Here is an 8619-nt window from a genome sequence, read left to right as displayed (position 1 = left end):
ACTGTCCTCAGCCACCCACCTTTCCTCCAAGAGGCAATTTCCAGAGATAATCTTACAACAGACAGAAATCCTATCCATTTATATAAAAAAGAAAGTGTAGCACGCTCTGCTCTGCACTGTGTGTCTTGATTCTCCTTGTTTTTAAAATCATCCCCTATCACTCATACCCTGCCTTAGTGAGACACAAGTGTACAATTGGCATGCCAATCCTGATCTGTTACTAACATCTGGGGTTCGCATGGGGTTCACTCTGTGTTGCATTTCTGTGGGTTTTGACAGGTGCACAGATGACCTGTATCCTCCAGGGCACTGTCACCGCCTTGGAAACCTCCATTCCCCACCCACTCCGCTCTCCTTCCCTTCTCCCCCAAGCCACTGGCAATTGCTGGTTTCTTTACAACCTGTTCCTTTTTCAGGGTATCTTATAGTTAGAATAGTACAGTAGGTAGATTTTTCAGATGGGCTTACAAAAATGCTCTCAAAACTCCTTCTTGTCTTTTTGAGTCTTAGAAACGCATTCATTTTTATCACCAAATGATATTCCATTGCACAGATGGACCAGGGTTTATCAATTCACCTAAGCAACATCACGCTTGCTACCACTACATTCCACATACATCACGCTTGCTACCACTACCTTCCACATACATTCTCTAAGAATTTTTGCCAATCTCAACTCATCTGGGTAAACTCCAAGAAGCCTGATTGCCAGGTCATAAAGTAAGAATGTTTGGTTCTGCAGGAAACTGCCAGACCCCCTTCCACAGTGGCTGGACCATTCCACATTCCTACAGCCACGAATGTTGGTTGCTCTTGCCCCATGTTCTTGCCAGCTTTTGGTATTGTCAGTATTCGGGATTTTAGCCACTCCAACTACTCCAGCAGGTATGCAATGGCATCTCATTATTGTTTGAACTTGAAACTCCCTACTAAGGACATGTGAGGCCATCTTCACCATCTGTGTATCTTCTTTGGTGAGGCATCTGTTCAGATCCTTTGTCCACTTTTTTAGTTTTTTTTTTAATCAGTCTCAAGCTGTCACCCTGGGTAGAGTGCCATGGCATCACAGCTCACAGCAACCTCAAACTCTTGGGCTTAAGCAATTCTCTTGCCTCAGCCTCCCAAGAAGCTGGGACTACAGGTGCCTGCCACAAGGCCTGGCTATTTTTTCGTTGTAGTTGTCATTGTTGTTTGGCAGGCTGAGGCTGGGTTCAAACCCGCCAGCTCCAGTGCATGTGGCTGGTGCCCTAGCCACTGAGCCCCAGGTGCTGGGCTGTTTGTTTTCTTATTGTTGCATTTTAAGAGTTCTTTGTATAGGGCGGCACCTGTGGCTCAGTGGGTAGGGCAGCGGCCCCATATATCAAGGGTGGGGTCTTCAACCTGGCCCTGGATAAAGTGCAACAAAAAAAATAGCCAGGCATTGTGGTGGGAGCCTGTAGTCCCAGCTACTTGGGAGGCTGAGGCAAGAGAATCACCTAAGCCCAGGAGTTGGAGAGACTCTATCTCTAAAAAAAAAAAAAAAAAAAAAAAAAATTTAAAATTGTTCTTTGTATATTTTGGATACCAGCATTTAACAGAAACGTGCTTTATAAATATTTTCTCTCAGTCCATATCATTTCCTTCTCTGGAAAGTACCCTTCCCAGAACAGAAGCTTTTAATTTTAATAACATCCAAATTATCATTTTTTCCCTTTCATGGTACACGCTTTTAGTATTCTATTTAAAAGTCATAACCAAATCCAAGATTTCTCCTGTGCCACCTTCTAGGAGATATATAGTTTTCTAGTTTATACTTACAACCATGACCCATTCTGAGTTAGTTTTCATGAAAGGGTCAAGTTCTCAGTCTATACTCATTTCTTGCACGTGAATGTCCTATTCATCCAGCACTAATTATTGAAAAGATAAACTTTCTAGATAAAGTTGCATTTGCTCCTTTGTTGAGGATTTGTTGACTCTGTGTACACAGGAACCTGGGCACCCCGGGAGTTTAGCCTTCCACCTGCAGGGGACTCTTCCCAGTGCTGGGATCCTGGGAATGAATGTGGAATGTTAACAGAAGTCCCTCTGCTGACCTAATGGGCAAAAATCCAGCTGCTTTCTGGATTCTGGAGGGCCCTGCCCGCAGGGAGAGTGTCACCAGCATGCCGTGTTAGAACCCCCACTCCAAGAAGGCCCCTCCAAGACATATCATCTCTGCTCTTTGTGTGTGAACCACTTCATTCCCGTGAGAGGAAGACTGCTAACTAAACAAAGCAAGCATTTATATAGCAGGTGGGTGTGTCTGCAGACTCCAATCCTGCAGACACCTGAGATGCTGCAAGGGCTGGGTGTCCAGATGCTTTGGCACGGGAGGCTGAGAGCTCGGGCTGGGAGCTGGGAGACCAGCAGATAAACCTCAGTGAGGACAGCAGAAGAACAGGATTCAGACTCTCCTAACTTGGAGGATGTCCCCACAGCAGCTCCGGGCTAAGCATGGCATCAGCTCTCTCTCTCTTTTTTTTTTCCTCACATTTACTTGAATATTTTATTTCAAATATAGTTTTCATTTCTTTTTTTTTCATTGCAATATTTGCTTTATTGCTGTAATCTCCCAGGAAGGAGAGAAGTTTTTTTTTTTTTTTTAACCTTTTTTTTTATTATTAAATCATAGCTGTGTACATTAATGCAATCCTGGGGTACAATGTGCTAGTTTTACACACAATCTGAAATTCTTTCATCAAACTGGTCAACACAGCCTTCACGGCATTTTCTTCGTTATTGTGTTAAGACATTGATATTCTACACCTAGTAAATTCCACCTGTACCCTTGTAAGATGCACCGTAGGTGTGGTCCCATTAGCCCTTATGCAGCTCACCTCCGACAGGAGCAATAACAGAATCAAGACCCTGGTGGGTGTCACGAAACCAGAGTCTGAATCCTGGAGGACAGAAGGAAGAAGCAGGAACAATATGGCTGGGAAAACAAAAGGTCCTCATGGGCCCTGGTGGCAGAGCTGAGAGCACAGTTCCCGGGCCTCTGAGGCCGGAAGGAGGGCACAGGAGAGAGACAGGGAGACACAGCCAAGAACCAGACAGGGCCTGAGCCACAGCAGGAGTGAGGGTGACAGGCAGGAGGGCTCGCTCCCTGGGCCCGACGTGCCAGCTCCCAGAAAGCGTGTGCGGGAGTGATGAGGGAATAAACGACCAAGTGCTTGAACTCAATCATCTCTGAATCACCCCTCCTGCGATTATAATCATAACTTATCTCCCTTTATGGATTTCCCATTCCGTGCTAGATGGTTACCTAGAAAGCAAATGTTATTCCCACATGCCGTAGGTTGAACTGTGTCCCTCAAAATGAAACAGTGAAGTCCTCACCCTTCAGCGCCTTGGAGAGTGGCCCTTAAAGAAGTATCAAGTTAAACCGAGGGCATTAGGGGGAGCCCTTGTCCAAGAGGGCTGCAGACTTTATAGAAGGGGGAAATTTGTACACAGACGCAGACTCACTCACCAGGATAAGACGGCTTTGTGACTGAGCGGCCTCACGCTGAAGGGCCTGTAAGGGACCAGGAACCACCAGGAGCAGAGGGAGGCAGGGAGGGGCCTCCAGGGGCTGTTAGAGGGAGCGTGGCCTGCCACGCCTCCGTGTCAGAGTTTCAGCCTTCGGGACGGGGTGAGAATAAACTGCCGCTGTGTTAGGCCACCCAGTTTGGGTGCTTGAGACAAAAGTGCCTCTGTGGAGGTGGAGCCATCGAGGGGCAAGGCTGCCATTCACGTCGTCTGGGTCTGCACAGGCAGCAAGTGGGCAGCCATGTTGAAAGTCTCGGGAAAAAATGGTGCCCATCTCGTTTAACCAGACCCAGCTGAGCAGATCCACGTGGTCCCACTCAGGATTCTGCAGCCCTGCTGAGTCCTCCTCAGAGGCTGGTCCTAAGCAAGGCTATTCCCACCTGGTGAGCTAAGCCTCTTCCATTTAGGGGAAAGATGTAGAATCTTCAGGCATTTACCATAATGGTCATTCCAAGGGAGTATTCTCCTAAGACAAGGTCAAAGTATAATTAATACAGAACTTAAAAAAGCTGGGCCTAGCACAGTGGTTCACAGCTGTTTAAGTTCAGCATTTTGGAAGGCCAAGGTGGGAGGAGAGCTGGAGGCCAGGTGTTCAAGACTGTTCCCAGGCAACACAGTCTCTGCCAAGAAATAAAAGTTAAAAAGAAAACCCTAAAACCTAGTCAACAATTTTCTCTCCAACACACCAGCCTCCAAGACCACACCCAAGAGAACCACAATGTTTGGGTCCCCGAGTACTAGAGTTGGGAAGGAAGGGAGGAAGGAAGGAAGGAAGGAAGGAACTTCCCTGAAGTGATGAGGAACGCACACATCTGCAGAGCTTTTTTCAGGGTGACAAAGACACCATCCTGCGACCTGTGACTTCAGCCAGAATTGTCTGAGTCCCCTCGACGAGGCCTGAACATGGGCCTCCCGCTCTGTCCTTGTACAGTCCGGTTTGAGCAGGAATCCCACTGAGTCACTTAGTGAACATCCTCTCACCCTGGCCACCCTTCAGCAGGAATCCCCTGCAGTCAGTTTAGCCAGAAACCGCTGACCCCTGATCCTTCTTCTTAGATATTTTCACCCCCGGCTCCCACTCTTGGCTGTAAGTTGCCAGCTGCCCTTGTTGGAGGGAGAGCTGAGTCCAGCCTCTGTCCCTCTCTGCAAGGTCCCCCTATCATGGTTTCAAGACTTACCCTTGTGCTCCCTCTTGAATGGAGCCTGCCGTAAGGTCTCTAACAATAATGTTGAGTAATTTTTTTCTTTAACAAATATGGAAACAAAGAATGGGGTGAGATGGGCATAAAGCCAAGGGGATTGGGGCTAGACAGGGCCCCTGTAACAGCAAGGTGTGGAGGGTCCTCAGGGGATGCTGCCCCGCACTCTCTCGGTTCTGCTGCATGGCTTGGCTGCCCTTCCAGGGTGATATTCAGGCAGAAAGAACTTCCCTCCACCTCCTCAGCTCTGTCCCAGCTCACACACTCACCACCCCACCCTCAGCATCTCTGCAGAAGAGAGCGGCGCACAGCAGGCACACACATAGCCCATAGCAAGTGTTCTCTGAATGAATGATGATGTGGAATTCGCAAACTATCTACAAATGCAAAAATCACAACAGCACCAAGCGGCACGTTGCATCAATCAAATCTTCCCAGGCGATGTTCCTTTTCACTGACTTTAACTTGTGGGTAGACAACACTATGCCCAAAGGATAAAATAACAAAAATAGAGGGCACATGTAGGGTTTACTGATCAAGTAAAACGTAGCCCAGAACGTGACACGTTGACTAGTTACACATAATTGTTACCATATAGCATGGAAAATTAGCTCAAATGGTCAGCCATTCTCAAAACTGACTGTTATTAACAGCGTTCTTACCCAGAAAAACCACATTTTAGAGTTTAGTTGTCCTGCTAGTTCTGCACTATGTATAACTGACATCAACGCTGACCCTTTGCCCTGTATTCCTAGCTCTCATTTAATCAAATAATCTTTAGAATCTTGAAGTCGAACCACAAATTCAGAGGTTTTCTATTAGAGCCTCCACTTGACACTGAAAACCTTTTTATGGTAGAGTCCTATCAGCCACCTCCAGCCCATACAGTGCTCTAACCAGCCGGCTCCAGCCCACTGTCCCTTTAGAGTCTGCAACTCCAAGTCTCAGGCCCAAGGTCATGGTCACACACAGGAAGAGAAAATGAAGGTGAGGGGAGATGGCACAGGGACAATCCTGAGCATGCAAGCGTCTTGGATTCTGGAAATAACATGCAATGGTTTAGAACCAGAAGGGGCAGGAGAAGAGCTCATCCTCAGCTATTTCTTCCAACTCAGCGCTGCTGCCAAACTGAAGCTCATGTTCCTTCCCACTCAGCTTTGGCAACAAAGCGTCAGCGGCCGGGAGAAATCTCTCTCCACCTCCCTAGAAGTGCCTTAGACAGGTGTGTCCATTTTTTTAGCTTTTATACCGCACTTTTACCATACTTTTTCTATGTTTAGGTAAGTTTAGAAACACAAATACTTACCATTGTGTGGCAGCTGCCTGCCGTATTCAGTACAGTCACGTGCTGCCTAGGTTTGTAGCCTGGGACCTGAAAGGTTTGGGGGTAAAGCCAGAGATGAGACTGGGAGAGGTTTAGGCCAAGTTTAATGAAAGGGGACAGAGACCCGCCTGAGCAAAGGTGACATCTGCACTGAGGGTGGTTGGAGGCTGGTTTTTATACTGGGCATAGGGAGAGGAAGATTCTACAGCTTGCTGGAAGGTTCTGCTGGGCTAGAGTCTTTCCAGTGGAACTCTTGGGGTGGGGCCAGGTAGGCTTTTTGTTCTAGGAGGAGAGGAAGAAGAGGAGGAGGGGGAAGGGTTCAGGGTCTCAACAGAAGCAACAGGCACCACTGCACACAGCCTGGGTGAGCAGTAGGCTGTGCCATCTAAACTTGGGTAGACGCCCTTTATAATATTCATACAACCACAGAACTGCCTATGACAACGTTTCTGAAAGCGAATCTCCATTGTCAACACACGACTGTATTTCATCCAGAAGTTTGCTTCTCACTGTCCCGCACATCTTCAATGAGTCAATATTGCTCAAAACTCTGAGCACAAGACGTTTAGATCCCAAGGGACTCGCATCTGGGCAACCATCCCAGCAGACTGTGCACGGATTGTGGAAACTGATTGAGATTTCAAACTCCAGCCCAAATGTTAAGTGGATATTCAGTTGCAAATGTGGCAGCTTCCCATTCCTGGGGCTGCACACTCGGCATTCATTCACGTGCTAATCAGAACTCAGGGACACAATGCTGCTCATCAGTAACTAAAATCAGTACAAATTGTTAATGGAGAGAAACTTTCAGAAGCCAAAAGAGAACGTACTTCAAAGTGAAGAAGCTGCATCTAGTTTATTAAAGAAAATTTCCCACTTCCTCCAAATGTTTTGCGCCTTTCTTTGGACTATCAGAGAATTTGTGCACTAGACAAACCTGGGTTTGCAAACCTTCACTTCCACACACAAATTCCCCAGGCCGTCAGCCTCCCAAGAGTATCGCTTTGAAGCCCTGGGTAGAGTACTGTGGCTTCACAGCTTACAGCAACCTCAAACTCTTGGGCTTAAGCAATTCTCTTGCCTCAGCCTTCCAAGTATCTAGGACTACAGGCGCCTGCCACAATGCCCGGCTATTTTTTGTTTTTTAGAGATGAGGTCTCACTCTGGCTCAGGCTGGTCTTGAACCTGTGAGCTCAGGCAATCCACCCACCTTGGCCGCCCAAGTGCGGGGATTATAGGAGTGAGCCACTGTGCCTGGCTCCCAAGCCTTTTTGAACTGTATGCACTGTCCTGTTTCATAGGCATATGATTTTTCAAAGCAAATGCAGAAACTGAAGGATCTACCCTAAAGTTTCACAAATATTCTAGGTTCTCAGTGGTACAGAAGGAATGGCATGGAAAACGGGGGGGGGGGGGGGGGAAAGTATTTTCTGTCCCTCCAATTTAGGGGGAACTGAGACCTGAGTCACCCTCTGGGGCCAGGGGTCAGGAGGAGCAGGGGGACATCTCCTACTCTTTGTACCATGGGAGATGCGCAAGGGAACCCTTTGGGCGGAGGTCAGAGATCATCTTGTCTGAAGATGGGGTGAATTCAGGCAGAGCCTACAAGATCAGAGATCATCTTGTCTGAAGATGGGGTGAATTCAGGCAGAGCCTACAAGATCAGAGATCATCTTGTCTGAAGATGGGGTGAATTCAGGCAGAGCCTACAAGATTATCTTAGCCCAAAATGGGTCATGGAATTAGTCAGAAACTTTAATAGCTTTGTACTTCTGCTCAGAAGCAGGAATTTGGATTTTGAGGGGATAGTCTATCATTTTCCTCTTTTGTGGCAAAGTAATAACATTTCTCTTTCCTTCTCCTCAAACCTCTCATCCCTGTTTTTGTGATGTGGCCTCACAAGTGCTGAGCATTCAGTAACATCAGCACCTTCAGTGTCTTGGTAATTTTTTCTTTTTTTTTTTTTTTGCAGTTTTTGGCTAGGGCCGAGTTTGAACCTGCCAGCCTCAGTATATGGGGCTGGGGTCCTACTCACTGAGCCACAGGCACCACCCATATTCATCTTTTGTTATTGGTATATATTGAGTATTATAATTTTATTCTATTTTTTTGCAGTTTTTTTGGCTGGAGCCGAGTTTGAACCCGCCACCTCCAGTATATGGGGCTGGTGCCCTACTCCTTTGAGCCACAGACACCGCCCGGTGTGTCAGTAATTTTTTTTACAGCAACCCAGGCCAAAGAGAAATATCTGGCAACTTAGTTAACTAATTAGTTAGGTCCAGAATAATTTTAAAAGTATTTAATGTTCAAGTAATGGTAATTTAATTACCATTAAAAAAATTAATACACATAAATTAAAAATGAGAACTAGAGGGTATTTAAGGGGACCTCACCTAATGTGCATGATGCAATGGTACATTTCAAAACTATTAAGAAATGAGTATAATTGTGTTAGATGTGTTACTTAGTTCAATGTAAGTATTTCACATTGTATATTGAAGCAGTACCCTGAACCCTATAAATGCATCAATGTACAAAGTTATG

Source organism: Otolemur garnettii, unplaced genomic scaffold, assembly GCF_000181295.1.
Source record: "Otolemur garnettii isolate 467f Iridium unplaced genomic scaffold, OtoGar3 scaffold00197, whole genome shotgun sequence".
Lineage (NCBI taxonomy): Eukaryota > Metazoa > Chordata > Mammalia > Primates > Galagidae > Otolemur > Otolemur garnettii.
The sequence above is the reverse complement of the archived record's forward strand: the minus strand, read 5'-3'. Positions refer to the sequence as shown.